The 16,578-nt window shown below is 43.2% G+C and overlaps 1 protein-coding gene across 2 annotated transcripts in view; it reads right to left on the bottom strand.

Moving 5' to 3' along the window:
• EFCC1 (EF-hand and coiled-coil domain containing 1) overlaps positions 1-16,578 on the bottom strand; it is an 84,387-nt gene that overhangs the window by 20,370 nt on the left and 47,439 nt on the right. The window lies entirely within an intron of this gene.

Raw genomic sequence — 16,578 nt, 5'->3', positions numbered from 1 at the left:
CCAAGAAGTCACAGTTCAGAAGGTACTTAATGAAGTGGCTGAACTGTTAGCAGCTGATTTTAGTGAGATTGTTATCCTGAAGGGTTGGAAGGTCACAAATGTTGTACCTATTTGTTTTTAAAGGCATTGGGGTGAACCTGATGTAAAATAAAATGGCTGAAACCGTACCCTGAAATGGAATTATAAAACATCTAGATGGTTCGATGTAACCGAGAGTAACCAACATAACTTCTGCAAAAAAAATCATGCCTCCCTAATCTGTTTGAATTCTTTGAGCATTTCAACAAAATAAAAAGACAAAGGAAAACCAGCTGATATCACTATAACTTTCTTAGACTTTTTCAAAAATCCTTTGACAAAGTAAAGTGCTATTGTGGATTAGACATTGGATAGAGAAGATTGAAGAACGTCAGACAAAACTAGGAGAATAGGCAGCATGATGGTGGATTACATTCATTGTTGACAAATGCAAGATACTGTACATTAGAAGGAATACTTTGAAGTACTGGTATATACTGCTGGGTTCCAAATGTATATAATCACTCAGGAAAGAGACTTGGGGGGTCACTGTGGACAGCAAAATGAAAACTGACCAATATGATGCTGTAATCCCTCCTCCCCCCCCACGTTACAATGTGGGATTGAAATACTGAAAAGATTGTAATGCTAGGTATAAATCAGTGGTAACGCATTATTCCAGTGGTGAGGGCTATTTAGTTCTGGCCACCCTGCATCCAAAATGATGTAGCAGCAGTGGAATGATGCAATTGTAAAGGCTGTGTTTTACTGTAGAGAGGAAATGAATAAGAGGGGACATGACAAAGGTGTGCAGAATAGTGAGTGGTCTGGAGAATGTAATTTAGGCACCCCTATTTACCATCTAAAATAATACAAAAGCAAAAAATGCATGAAATGAAACTTCCCCTATGGGCTGATTATCCCATAATACTCCTCTTGAGGGTTTCTTGCATGTTCCTTTGAAGCATCTGATATTGGCCACTTTCTGAGACAGGATATGGAGCCATGTGGACTGTCAGTGTGATCCATTATGGCAATTTCTATGTTCCAATGACCACACTGCCTCTTTGCTGCTCATGTTCAAGAATTAGGTTCCCATAGCTTTATTTTAAAAAATATATAGCAGGGATCGGCAACGTCTGACCCGCAGCCCGCCAGGGTAAGCCTCCTGGCAGGCTGGGCTGGTTTGTTTACCTGCCGCGTCTCCAGGTTCAGGAGACTGCAGCTCCCACTGGCCGTGGTTCACAGCTCCCACTGGCCGTGGTTCACTGCACGTCCCTCAGCCCACGCCACTTCCTGCAGCCCCCATTGTCCTGGAATGACAAACTGTGGCCAGTGGGAGCTGCGATCGGCCGAACCTGCAGATGCGGCAATTAAACAAACTGGCCTGGCCCGCCAGGGGGCTTATTCTGGCGAGCCGTGTGCCAAAGGTTGCCGATCACTGATATATAGATTTAATATTTTTCACCAGGACGTTTTCTGACTTAAACCATTCATTGCTGCTGTTGTGCACTTTATCTGTTGAGAGATGATTCACAGCTCACAAAAATTCTTATTTAAATGTATATGAAAGCAAACCAAATCCTGGAGTTTTACTTAATAAGTTAGTTCTCTCCAAATATGTCTGGGGAATGGATTTTGTTCCATGCAAGCTGGAATATTCCTTGCACTTAACACACTCTCTTAAACATATATAAAAAGAAAATGAGAGTAAAATACTTAGAAAATTGGTCCTACTAAAACAGTTTTGTAACCTGATCTTTTCATACAAGTCTTTCAGACATTTCCCACAGTTATATGCATCCACTCAAGTGTTTAGAAACAAAACTCTATATGGAGTAATGGAAAGGCTGGTGCCAAGTTAAAAAGATAAGTATCATGGAGAGCTTTTGTTTAATCTAACACAGCTGCTGTCAGTTTCTAAGAAACTACATCAGTGCTGGCTCCTTGTGCGTGTGCACGCTGTCATAAATATAAAGGGAAGGGTAACCACCTTTCTGTATACAGTGCTATAAAATCCCTCCTGGCCAGGGGCAAAATCCTGTCACCTGTAAAGGGTTAAGAAGCTAAGGTAACTCCGCGGGCACCTAACCCAAAATGGCCAATGAGGGGACAAAATTCTTTCAAATCTGGAGGGGGGGGGAACAAAGGGTTTGGTCTGTCTGTGTGATGCTTTTGCCGGGAACAGATCAGGAATGCAGCCTCATAACTCCTGTTAAGTTAGTAAGTAATCTAGCTAGAAATGCATTAGATTTGCTTTTAATGGCTGGTAAAATAAGCTGTGCTGGATGGAATGTATATTCCTGTTTTTGTGTCTTTTTGTAACTTATGGTTTTGCCTAGAGGGATTCTCTATGTTTTGATCTGATTACCCTGTAAGGTATTTACCATCCTGATTTTACAGAGGTGAGTCTTTTACCTTTTCTTTAATTAAAATTCTTCTTTTAAGAACCTGATTGATTTTTCATTGTTCTTAAGATCCAAGGGTTTGGGTCTGTGTTCACCTGTACAAATTGATGAGGATTCTTATCAAGCCCTCCTCAGGAAAGGGGGCATGGGGCTTGGGGGAATACTTTGAGGGAAGATGTCTCCAAGTGAGCTCTTTCCCTGTTTGTTTAAATGCTTGGTGGTGGCAGCATACGGTTCAAGGACAAGGCAAAGTTTGTACCTTGGGGAAGTTTTTAACCTAAGCTGGTAAGAATAAGCTTAGGGGGTCTTTCATGCAGGTCCCCACATCTGTACCCTAGAGTTCAGAGTGGGGAAGGAACCTTGACACATGCGCACCAGGCAAGTAGATTAAAACGTAACAGAAAAGGGCATTATTTAGAACTGTCTGTTAGGGAAATAGTTGCGTAAAACTGTGCTAAAAAAAATCCTTCCAAGAATAGTGTTGGGTGTACAAAAACGAATGATGTATTTCATTTACAATCTACAGTGATCCTTAGTTTAGCAACAGTTAGCTTTCCTATCAAAAGAGAGGAGAATGGTAACTTTCAGAATGGGACCTGCCATTCATTTGTTCTGTACAAAATCAGAATATTGAAGTCTATAACAGTCCTTTTAAAATAAGGCAAACATTTAGGTTGTGAAATGTTTGTGGTACAGCTTTCAGTTAAAATCCAAATGATTTCCATAGTCGTCTTTTTTTCCCCCAGATGTTTTTCACAACGTTCAAGTGCAGGGCAACACATCAAAGGCATTACTTAAAGGTTTCTGTTGAAAGGCTTTTTTAAAATAATCGCCTGAGAAAACTCAAACTAAAATGTTGTTATTTTTCCAAATAGCTAAAACATAACTCTCTTTAGAAGTCTGAAAAAGGCTTCTCGCCAACCCTCTGAGCAAGAGGAATCAGCAGCATCTATAAGTGAATCCAGGTTCCCCCACTGCCCTCTTGACTGCATAACTATTGCTAAGCTTTTTAAAAATGGCTAGTGATTCTGGGTGCCTTGCGTTTGGGCCATATCTTGACTATGGATACGTTAAAGGGGTACGGTTTTCAGAAAGTTCTGAGCAACCACGTTGTGAAAATCAGGCCACTTCAAGGTTGGGCCACTCTATTTTGGGCACCTCAATTTTTTGGGTGCCCAATTTACCAGTCATTTTTGCAATGATGGTCTTTAGTACCACTGTTGTAAGCTGTAGTGCGCTGGGCCATTTGCTGTGGAATGGAGTGTTTTTTGTTTATAAGGGATGTATATTATATATTATTTTTCAGAAATGCAACCTTTCTCTCAACTTTTAAACAAAAATAATCTAGCACTCGATTCTACAAACACTTCCTACAAAAGCTTCAGTGGCAGTAAGCACTACATCTGGTAGTGTTTGGAGGATTGGGCCCTTTTTTGGAACAGTTACATGATTTGGGCTTGTCACAGAGTAGCTGGTCCCTGAGAATAGACCAGGCCTAGCTCCTGTGTCACAGCCAGTGAGCTCAAGTGAGCTAATTAAAGGGGGGCAGGGCTATAAAGATGTGCCAGAGGGCAGGAAGAGGAAGAGTGATTGGGGCAGCCTGTGTCTGGGGGAAGAGGGCCTGTGGTGGGGCTGTGGAGCAAGGGGCTAAGTGCCCTGAAAGGTTTCCCTGAACTGGACCCATTGTTCCTGAAAAGAAGCAGAGCTGGCTGGGACTGGAAAATTGCAAAAAAAAAAAAAAAAAAATTGGATCATCAAAAACCATCGGGAGGGGAGTCTATGAAACCCTAGGGTAAGCTAAAGGACTGTTTTGTTTGTTTTTACTTGCTTGTGTTGGGACAATAAGCATTCCTAAAGAAGATGGGGTTGGGCAGCATGTGTTTGGAAGCTGGGGAGAAGCCCTGCCCTGTGACATACGGTGGAGAATGTGGGCACTTTGATCGGGCCTTGATACAAAGGAAGAGTGAAGTGGACCTTTGGTGCCCAGTGAAGAGAGAGCCCCACCTGCAATACTGAGTGACCCCACACAGTTTGGGAGCTAAGGGGAAAAATGGAGGAGGTGATCTGCCTGTTAGTAATGGGGCCGCAGCAGCAAGAGAGCTGCGATACAGTGGCAACAAGAATTGCAGCAGCAGACTCAGGCTCTGCTCATGCAAATGACGGTGAACCAGCAGAAATATCAGGAGACACAAATTGCTGCACCACAGAGATGGTAAGAAGCCCGCTTTTAAGAATGATTACATAAACAGTTGGAGCAAGAGACACCAGGGAACATGGTTGGTGATGGGATTGTGCAGTGGCTGGGCCTGGTGAAGTTGGGACCAGAAGATGACTGCAAGGCCTTCTTCCAAACACTTGAGAGAGTGATGAGGGCAGCGAGCTGGGAGGAATTGACATGGGCAGCCTACCTAGCACTGTTCCTGATGGCTAAGGCATAAGCAGCTTATTGGTAAGCAAGTGATGATGAACAGGTGAACTCCTAATTCTGGACCAATTAGGGTGGAATCCAGAGGCATATAAACACAGATTTTGAGTTGCTTCATTTCTGTGAGGAGGACAACCATGGGTAGTGGCCCAGAAGTTATGTGACCTTGCAGCGTGGTGGGTCTGCTCCAAGGACCAGCTCGATAGAAAGGATCATGGATTAAATTGTTCTGGAGCAGTTCCTAAAGGTTCTACCTATGGGAGCCAGAGCAGGGTAAGGCACTTTCAGCTGGCCTTAGTTGGGGAAGCTGTTGAACGAACAGAGTCCTTCTTTGAGGCTGAGGGACACAAGCAGCTGGGTAGTATGGCAAACTGAGGGACACTCCCTATGGGGAAGACCGCAAGTGGCCAAAAGTTGGGGGATACACAAGAGCTCCAGGGGCCCCAGGTAGTTCTACAATTTAATGGAAACACTCATGGGGATGGCAAAGGGAGCCCTCTGGCATGCTTCAGATGTGGCCAGCCTGGGCATTTCAGATAAGAATGTCCAGTCTGTGTGTCTAGGGGTCAGGGTCCATTTGGAAACGTTAAGAGGGCTTGGCCATACGTGTTATCAGTAGGTTGGGAGAAGTGGTGATTGAGGAACTCATAGACTGTAGGTTGTAGGTTCACTTTTGTCTGAGAAAATGGGGCCAGGGTAGACCAACAAGGTAGACTGACATCTGCTGGTATGCATCTCATGTATCCAGGGTGAGACCCATGTCTACCCCACAGCAGAAGTTGAGCTGGAGGTCCAGGGCCGGAGAACTCAGCTGCACATGGGAGTGGTCAAGGAGCTACCCTGGCCAATAATTCTGGAGAGAGATTGGGTGGGTTTCTCTTCCCTCATGCAGTGAGAAATAGAACAATAGCCCAGGACAGGGAGGGTCTGGGGTTGACTGGAAAAGGAAATAAGAGGCTGAAATAAGGATGGTGAAGGAGGAGTGAAAAGGGAGCATGCGACCATCCCCAAGGCATGCAGGAGCAGTTTAAAACTTGCCAATAAGAATCGGAGGAGGTAAGCACCTACGGGAAAAGATTATTAAACAGTTAGCAGAACCCATCATCAGCATGGATGCATGTCCTCTGGAATGGTGGTTGAAGCATGAAGGGACATATCTTTAGTGCATCTGGCACGTAAATATCTTGCAACGCTGGCTACAACAGTGCCATGCGAACATCTATTCTCACTGTAAGGTGACATTGTAAATAAGAAGTGGGCAGCATTATCTCCTACAAATGTAAACAAACTCATTTGTCTGAGCGATTGGCTGAACAAGAAGTAGGACTGAGTGGACTTGTAGGCTCTAAAGTTTTACATTGTTTTATTTTTGAATGCAGTTATTTTTTGTACATAATTCTACATTTGCCAGTCCAACTTTCATGATAAAGAGATTGCATTACAGTACTTGTATTAGGTGAATTGAAAAATACTATTTCTTTTTGTTTTTTACAGAACAAATATTTGTCATAAAAATAAATATAAAGTGTATAGTGCTCACTTTATATTCTGTGTTGTAACTTAAATCAGTATATTTGTAAATGTATAAAATATCAAAAATATTTAAATAAATGGTATTCTATTATTGTTTAACAGTGCGATTAATCACATGATTAATTGTGTAATTTTTTTAATCTCACAATTAATTGTGATAAATTTTAATCGCTTGACAGCCCTAATTTTTATGGCTCCCGTCCTGAAAGCTGGGGAGCTCGCAAAACAATTAGAAGTGATGGGATGCAGGTTACAGAACCCCAGGTACGAGAGAGAGCAACTGGCAACACACCTGTGGCTCACTCAGGAGGAAGCTTAATCTTCATGATCAATGAATTAGAAACTCTGTGTGCAGACACTGAAAAACTTGTGGGTGCAGTGAGCTCGAAGTCCAGGTGGAGAAGATAAGATTGTATATTGACTGTGCTATGCGAGGCTGAGTATGAGACTCTGGCTCCACTGCACTGGACTCAGAAGAATGGGGATTAGGGGTTTATTTCTGTGAGACTGGGTTAGGGTCCATGGGACTTAGATTCATAGACTTTAAGGCCAGAAGGGACCATCATGATCATCTAGTCTGAACTCCTGCATATTGCAGGCCACAGAGCCTCACCCATCCACTCCTGTAAGAGACTCCTAACTGCTGGCTGAGTTACTTAAGTCCTCAAATCATGGTTTAAAGACTTCAAGTTACAGAGAATTCACACTAACACTAACACACACACTAACACACAACACTAGTTGCAACCTGTAAGTGACCCATGTCCTGTGCTGCAGAGGAAGGCAAAAATCCCTCAGGGTCTCTAGTAAAATTCCTTCCCTACCCCAAATATGGCGATCAGTTAGAGCCTAAGCATGTGGGCAAAACCCACATTGCTGAACTATACTAGAGTAATAAATCACTTTTGGCTCCAATTTTGCAAGGATTTAGGTGCTTAAAGTTAAAACCTGGATAGAGAGGAGGGTGCTTTGAATTAACAATTGTCATTATATCATTTGCAAACTGGTGTGGTTTCTTTCTACTCCATTTTTCCACATCTCAATGCAAACGCAACTGGCTGCTCTTCCTGCACATTTAGTTGTCCCAATGTGTTCTGAAGAACATGGTTGGGCACCTGACCAAACAATTCAGAATTGGAGAATTTGTGATCTGTTTTTTAACTGTTTGAATGCCTCCCTATGTCTGTGATCCTAATGCCTGGGAATGTTATTTTCAACCATTTCTGTGAAAAAATGTGCATGACTCCCGTATCCTAGGGCTTTTTGATTAGGTAAGGGACATTTGCTCAACGGATGGTCCCTCTCTCTGAAGTTTGCTACTTGGGTCATAAGGACCATAATTTTGTCTCTGGCCCATGCTGATGGAAGCTGTTCATGGAACTTGCAGGACAGAGTAGGAGACTGCTCCAAGCCTTCTCATCGGAGGAAAGGAAAGACTCCCCACTGACTTCAACGGACACTGGATCAGGCCTTCAGGGCATACTGAAATTCAGTTCCACGAGAACTTTGGTTCCAAGAAGGTCTGAGAAGCCAAGAGTAGCTTCAGATTGTGAAGCAAAAGATCCTCTCTCTGTATGAAAAAAATGAAGAAGAGATGGTAACATCATCACTCCCTCTGGCTCCTCCTCCACAATATCTAAGAGTAGCAATAATGTCAGAGTTCAGTGGAAACAGGGCAGAAAGCTTCTGTTGCTCTGTCATACCAAGGGAAAAGTTTCTGGGCTGTACTGGTCTGCTCATCTCCTTTGCGTCATTCAGGTGTCACAAACTGAGAAAAGCAGCAAAGCTTCCCAGCCAGTGAGTCCCCTGACATAGAGGAGCCACAAACAGGTGTAGAATTTGGATAGTTGGCTCCTACATCAACCTTCACAGGCATTAGGGCATGCACTCTGGAAATTCCCAGGAACCTTCTGTGCTCTCTCTGATTGTGTAATGTGAAATGGTTGGTTTGTTATGTTAAATAAATGCAGGGAAAGTTTTTTGGTTGGTTTGGGAAAATTTGGGAGTCCACCTTGATGGGGGGGAGCCCTTGAGTATTATATGGAACCTTTTCTGAAATGTATTTTGCCTTGGGGTAGGGTTGAGAGAAGCCCAATGAGGCACCTCACAGATCAAAGCAAAAAAACCAAGGTTTATTTTCTCCGAAAATGGGGAGGTATATTACAGGGTAGCCGGTTCCTATAAGTACACCAGGCCCAGTGCCTGTGTGTCAGAGCAGGTGGGCCCAACTGAGCTAATTAAAGGGGGCAAGGCTACACCTGGGGCTATAAACACCTGTCAGAAGGCAGGAAGAGGAGGAGTGATTGGGTCAGGCTGTGCCTGGGGGGGGAGAGGAGCTAAATCCTATGGAGGGGTCCTGGAAGGCTGTCCTGGACCTGTTGTTCCAGAAAGGGAGAAGAACTGGCTGAGAGTGGAAGAAGTGCAAGAAGCTAGATCACCTCCCAGGAGGAGAGGCTGTGAAACATTAGGACAAAGGATGAGCTAAAGGACTGTTTGTTTGTTTTACTTGCTTGTGTTTGGCCTAGGGAGGCCACTCGTCCAGTTTTATACTGGACAGGCCTCTTTTTGGCTGGCTTGTTCTCTGTCCAGTACTGGGATGACACTGGATATAGTTTTGTCCAGTATTGGATGCGGGAATGCCTTTTTGAACAGTGGTTCTGCCCCTGCTGGCGTGACTTTGCACACGTGTGAGGTCAGACTGATGGGGGCAGGGTGGTGCACTGCTGAAAATGGCATCCCCTGTGTAGCATGACCTTGCATGCACCATGTATGGTCATGCTGGTGGCGGGGAGGGGTCATGCAGGCGGGGGTGGGCCCAAGCTGTTCCCAGAAGTGCCAGAATGTTGGGTATGTTGGAAACATGTGAATGGTCACCATAGTTTTGACAATAAGCCTTCTTAAAGGAAGCTGAGTGGGGCAGTGTGTTTGGAAGCTGGGGAGAAGCCCTGCCTTGTGACAGCCCCTTTGGGCTTTAGAGATTACCAAACCTAGTTCTGCATTTAAAAGAGTGGCTTGCACTAAGCTGTACGTTTGCTGCTTAAGCTTTGAACCTGTAAACCATCGAGCATCTTCCGCTAGTGTGAAAATCTTTTCTCATAGATGTGGGTGAGTGTCGGGCTGGTTAATCGGGAAATGTTGATAGCTATGGTGTTTCATATCTGGAGATCTGGTTTTAATTAGCTTGCAGCCCTATGCACATTCAAGAGCTTACTAGTAAAAATAATTCCTTCCATAAAACTCTGCTCTGTCATGGCTTGGCACTACTGACTGTCTCTGCTCAGATGAGATTCAGGATGAAGCCAAACAATATCTTGTACTCTTTTCCTATAGTTATTACTAAAGAATGTTCTAACTAGCTGAATTTATCTTTAACTTTGTAGTTCAGAAGCTTCTTGTGGACTGAGATTCCTGAGATGGGATGAAAGCATATAGGTATGATCAGGTACCCCCAAATGTGAAGCACCTGGGGGAAGCACAACAGACAAGGTGTTTTATTTAATCTTTCTGCCCAGCCCAGAAACTTCGGGCACAGGGGCACATCTTTGTTTTGTCATCTTTGGGAATGTCAGCTGTGAAACTAGAAAGAGATGAGTTTTGAGCAGGGGACTGAGAATTAGGCACTTGGGAGTTCAAATCCCAGAACAGACATCAACTTCTGGGGCTTGCATCAAGTCTCCTAACCTCTGTGCCTCAGTTTCCCCAAATGTTGTAAGGCCAATTACTGTTTCTTTGGCCCTGAATAAAAAGTATGATGCCATGACTGACTGCACGCTGCTCTAGAAAGGCTCATTTCCTGATTGCGGGGAAAAATGACAACTCCCATTGTTTCAAGGAATTTGGACTGATTTGAAGTGTGAACCAGGGAGCATAGGTCCATCCATGCTAGTACTTCAAAGCCTTCCATTTTGGTTTCTCTAAAATATCTTTTGTTTTGAAAAATTGCTTTTTCTTACCTCCAGTTCTTCCAACTCATTTTACTCATCTGTTCTATCCTCTACCCCCTCTTTACTGTTCTGTACCCCCCACCTCCCAAAACCCCTACTTTGCTGCAAGATCCAAGCTATTCTAATTAGCTCTTCTGTGTCAGATTAGATTGAAGTATCAAGAGAAGCAGCAACAGGGTTGACAAATGGAAATGTCAAATAAATCAGATTTCATAGATTCATTGATTCCAAAGCCAAAAGGGACCATTTGAATCAGGAGTCCAACCTCCTGTATAACACAGGCCAGAGAACTTCCCCTAAATTCCTACAGTGTATCTTTTAGAAAACCATCTAACCTTGATTTGAAAATTGGCAGTGATGGAGTGTCAACCATGATCCTTGGTAAATTGTTCCAATGGCTGATTACCCTCACTGTTAAACAATTGTCTTATTTCCACTCTGAATTTCATAGAATATCAGGGTTGGACGGGACCTCAGGAGGTCATCTAGTCCAACCCCTTGCTCAAAGCAGCACCAATCCCCAATTTTTGCCCCAAATTCCTAAATGGCCCCCTCAAAGATTGAACTCACAACCCTGCGTTTAGCAGGCCAATGCTCAAACCACTGAGCTATCCCTCCCCCCAATTTGTCTAGCTTCAACCAGTCATTGAATCGTGTTATACCTTTCTCTGGTAGATTCAAGAACCTAATTATTAAACCTCGATTCCCCATGTAGGTACTTGCAGGCCGTAATCAAATCGTCTATTAGCCTTCTCCTTATGTTAAATAGACTCCAGAAGCTCAGTCACAATCAGGCATGCATTCTACCCTTTTAATCCATTCTTGTGGCCCTTCTCTGAACCATCTCCAATCTATCCACATCCTTCTTGAATCATAGGTACCAGAACTGGACATACTATTTCAGTGCCAAATACTGAGGTAAAATAACCTCTCTACTCCTGTTTGAGACTCTCCTGTTTATGCATAAGAACAGCCATACTGGATCAGACCAAAGGTCCAGTATCCTGTCTTCCAACAGTGGTCAGTGCCAGATGCTTCAGAGGGAATGAACAGAACAGGTAGTGTTCAAGTGATCCATCCTCTGACACCCATTCCCAGCTTCTGGCAGAGCAAGAGCATTTGCCTTTTTGGCCCCAGTGTCACACTGGGAGCTCATGTTCAGCTGGTAATCTACCCTCTCCCTCCAGCCCAAAAAAAAAAAAATTGTTTGAATTTGATCCTGTAATTTGGATTAAATATCAGAGGATGGGGAGAGGGGGTGTTGTTCATTGTTCTGGAATGTCTTGCTAGGGATCCAGCATTACATGTCTGACAGAAGCAACCAGGGCAGGATAAAGGAAAACGGCTTGGTGGACCAATAAACTGAGGATGATGCCCTGTGTCAGGGACCCAGCATGTTGTTCAAGGGACAAGGGGGAAAGCTGAAGACGTATAAAGATGATTTCTCACTTAAAAACTGACCAAAATGGGAGAAGCTATGGAACAGTCTGAGCTGCTGCACAGCCAACTCTACTTTTGAGATCAAAGGGGTACAGCTGCAAGCCTTTTTGTTTACAGAGCAAGTGGGGGACAGCTAATGTTTGCTGATCTTCCTGCAAGGACATGTGCCCGGTTTCTTTACAACTGTAGCAGGATGCCAGGTTTGAGGGAGAGTGAGGAAGGTTCTAGACAGAAACTCTGCACTGGAGCAAAAGAGACAGAATGGTTTTAGGGATAACAAAATTTCTTGCTCCCTGTTGGAAGAAAGTGTGTCTTTCTGTGATTCTTTACCATTGCCACATGACCCTGAATTCTCTTAGGGGAGTGATTCAAGTAATGGGCTAAGTTCTGTCTTGATTTCCCACTCCTGGTTAGGCTACATTATAGGACCAAGTCAAGCAATAAAGAAGTGCTTTTCATGGGTGCCTACTCATGCTTCCTAATTCACACTGGTGGGATACACAGCTGATGCCCCAATACCAGCATGTTTACAGTAACTGATGCAGCGCTGAGTGGAAAGGGGCAAGGGCATGGCGAAGCTAGTCAGGGACAGAATAAAGAAAAAACCCTGATCTTATGATTTTGAATCATGTACTTTAACCACTAGACAGTTCTTCTTCTTTACAAGTTCTTTGTCCAGCAGCACAATGTAATACAAAACACAGAACTGTTGTGAATTGTGAACCTGCAGAGGTGTCTGAGCTTTAAGCAAGTGGGACTAAGCAGCCCAACCATGACACTTTGTACTGCCTCATCGGAGGAAGTTAACTTTTTAAAGAGTGGTTCAATTCTTTTTCATTAATATTCACAAACCATCTAATAGGGCTTCATCAATAGGGAGAGGAGTGAATAAACAACACGTTTGTGTGGGGCAAAGATCACAGGAGAAAGTGGCACTGAAGATTCTTGGGAAGCATTTGTGTACCATGCTGCGGCAAGGTTTCCATAGTGACAGTCAAACAGTCCACATTCATTTTAAGGCCTTTGTACTGAGGATAATGGGCAGCTTGAGAAATGGAAAATCCAACAGCAGAGAGTTTGCAAAGTGTTGGACCTCAGAATAATGTCTGTGACTAATTGGCTTTTAATTAGTGCTCCTGTCATTGTTACAGAAACTTCTAACTGCAACACAAAGCACATATTTTTGCCACTGACCAAACTTTTAAATTTTTCTTGTTTAATCCGAGGCTGGCTCTAGGGAATTGTTTGGCATCATAATCATAGATTCTGAAATGCTTCAAGGCAGATTCTTAACCATATTGCCTAAAAGAATGCATGTCTCTATAGTGTGTGTATGTACATAGCAGTATATGTTGATGTAAAAATACAATATAATTTCAGAGGTGGGCAAAAGAGAAGGTATTTTTGATTTTGTAAAGCTAAAATTAGGACTGATTCTGCTACCATTTTATCCAGACCTTCAAAGTTCAGGGATTCCACAGAGTGGTTTTAGTTCTGGGCCATCTCTAATCAGGAAGGAACTATACTTTTAAGAGATTATGTATTACCACCATATATTTACAGCTTCTCAACACGTATGAAGCAGTTCAAATATCATGGTATAGCTTTATATTAGAGCTAAATAAGTGTGTGGTCTGTCAGGATTCCCTTCCCCCTCCCACACTCTTAAAAGCCCCAAGAAGCAGTGCTTTTCCTTCCAGCCGAAATAGCACAAATGTACCTCCCACAGTGCATCCAGAGTGATCCAAACATTGTTCAGAGGGTTATTCGCTTATGCCCTCCATTCCCTCAGCATGCTGTCCCTGCAGCTCTGCACTCTTCCAAATCCCAGCCTCAAGTTCCTTCCACTTTCACAGTCCAAAGATGGGCAAAAGTTTTCTTTAAACCTCTATTGCATCCCACCCCAAATAAACAAATTAAAACTATTTATGCTAAGTTTTAGTCTGTCTTTTAGGGCCAAGTTTTAAACCCCTGAAAATAGGGCAGTTTTGGGTTTTTATTTTTTGGGGTTTTTTGGTCTTTAGCAGAGTCTTTGGTGCAGTAGCTATAATGAGGGAGACCAGATGTCTTGGAATTTTAATGATTTGGGAATAAAACTGTCACGAGGGGAAATTTGGTCTCTGAAATAAGGTCATAATTCTGGGGTGTCTTTGTTATCTTCTGTTTATGATGATTTTCTTGTTAATTAACATAGATTAACATAAGCAGAAGAAACCAGAAAACTCTGTTGTTCAGAGGTTTGAATGGAGTGCTGTCAATAAGGCACAGGGCCTTTACAGAAAACTCTGGGGAAAATGACCTTGCTGACTGCAACTTTTCCTGCTCAATCATTCTACTTGTCTGCATGTGCTGTCAGAGGAGCAAATGTAACAGGCCGTGCTGCCACACGTAATAGCATAAGATAGGAGAATAATAATGCTTTGCGCTCTCGTAGCTCTCTCCATATCGAAAGGTCAGAGAGAGACTGAGGGACTGGCTCATGTCACATGGGGTACGTCTATACAGCATTTTGGAACAAGCCTCCCAGCTTGGCTTGACAGACTTGTGTCAGCGGGGCTCACGCGAGTGCTCTAAAAATAGCTGAACAGACAGCTCTTTGAAGTTGCGGCTTGGCAGGGAGCTTGGGCCGTCAAGCCGAGGGAGGGGGTTGACTGTCCTATTGGAATTACATTCTTTCCCCATACATATAGGAGTGAGCGGTTGCCTTTATGGGGACAAGCTTAGCCTGGCTCCTGCTGGCTGACCCTTTTGGCTCAAATGTTAGAGTGGCAGCCTTTGGTTCACGAAGGTCCCAGTTCAAGTCTCAGCTGTAACACGCACGATGCCCTCAGAGCAAATCTAGCCACCAGATGGGGTACTCTGTTAGTTGGGCTCTAATAGCTATAACCACCAGCTGGTTAATGTGGAGTCATCTAATAAGGGAGGGTCTTATACTGAACCACTTTGCACAGCATAACGAAATTACAGTGTAGACATGTGTCCTTTATTGTCGACAGTAGCATCTGCTAAAGAGCAAAAATGGATTGATTTGAATGTTTCCATCCCCAAAGATACATTGTCCATAATGCCCCTGTCTCCCTTGTTGCAGAAGTTGGATACTGTGTAGTGGGGAAGGCAGGGGACTGCAAGACGAGAGAGGATGATCTCATGCTTTAGGCATTGAATGGCACCCTGGAGAACTGGATGCTATCCCTGTCTCTGCCTTCCAGAGTTTCTGTATGTTGCTGGACAAGTCACGTAAATCACACTTTTCACAAGTGGTCACTAATTGTATTCCTCTTGTTGTGGGTGCTCAGTTTGCGACCTTGGTGTCTGATGTGCACTCACACTTGCAACAGAAGTCAAAGAGAGCTGTGCTTTGAATATATGAAGTGCTATATAATACTAATTATTCTGAAAAATCAGCTCCTAGGCATGGGCACTTTTGACTTTAATCTCTATGCCTCAGTTCCCCTTCTGTACAATGAGGATAATAATACCCCCTTGCCTCACAGAAGAGTTATGAAGATAAATTCATTAATGTTTGTGAAGCCGTCAGATACTATAATGATAAGCACCATAGAAAAGCCCAGGAGGAAATTAATATAGTTGCTCATTCCATGAGCACCATCCATCCTACACACTGAATGAGGCAGGGGTCCTGTAGGAAAAAATACTGTGTTCTGTAGTTAAAGACTGTATCAAAATGCACACACACTAGGGGGCTGAATTAAGATTGCACAGGCTTCCTTAATTCTGGTATTTCCTAACTTTTGGGAGCTGGAATTTGCAACTTGTTTTTTTGTTGTTTTATCACAGAAATGTGGAGCAGGAAGGGACCTGAAGAGGTCCAGCCCCAGAACCCCACCCTGCATTGAGGCAGGATTAAGTATACCTAGACAGGTGTTTGTTCTTTAAAACCTCCAATACTGGGGATTCCACAACCTCCCTAGGTAACCTGCTCCAGTGCTTAACTTACCCAAAGTTTTCCTTCATATCTAACTTGACTCTCCCTTGCTGCAAACAAAGTTGATTGCTTCTTCTCTTACCTGTGGTGGGACACCATCTTCTTTACAATAACCTTTTACATATTTAAAGATTATTATGTCTGCCTCAGCCTTCTCTGCTCTAGACTTAACATGCCCAATTCTTTCAACCTTTCTCATAGGTCTAAACCTCTTATTTTTGTTTGCTCTCCTTTGGATTCTCTCCAATTTGTTGGCATCCTTCTCAAAACATGAGTGCCCAAAATTGGACACAGTACTCTAGTTGAGGCCTGACTAGTGCTATGTAGAGTGGAACAATTAGCTCCCACATCTTACCTATGACACTTCTCTTAACGCCACCCAGCATATTTACCTCTTTTTTTTTTTTTTTGGCAGCAGCATAACACTGTTCACTCAATCAATTAATTATGTATATTACATACACCCTGTGTGTGTGAGACCCCCAGCATGTGAGAGTTTGGCATTGAGGAAAGGTGCCAGACTGACAACCTTATTGACTGAAATTCTTTGTCTGTAGCACAGATATAGCACCAAGAGCAATAGTTTAAACTTTCCTGGGATCCATTGTGGCTCAGCATTGAACTGAAGGAAAAACTTTTAAAGATGAGGATAGTTCAGTCTTTGTGATTATTCAGCCCTTGGCCTGCTTAGATTGCCAACAAGGTTGTCCGTTGTTGTTGTTATTAAATCATGTATTTATAATATTTAGTTTAAAGACTTGTGCTGTTTAATGGAAGATGTATTTAATAACTGTCATACAACCTGCTACTACACTAAGCAGAGGTGGTAATTTTGGTAACTTCTATACTTTAGATGTGGTTAGA

The sequence above is a fragment of the Lepidochelys kempii genome, chromosome 7 (assembly GCF_965140265.1).
Source record: "Lepidochelys kempii isolate rLepKem1 chromosome 7, rLepKem1.hap2, whole genome shotgun sequence".
NCBI lineage: Eukaryota > Metazoa > Chordata > Testudines > Cheloniidae > Lepidochelys > Lepidochelys kempii.
The sequence above is the reverse complement of the archived record's forward strand: the minus strand, read 5'-3'. Positions and strand labels throughout refer to the sequence as shown.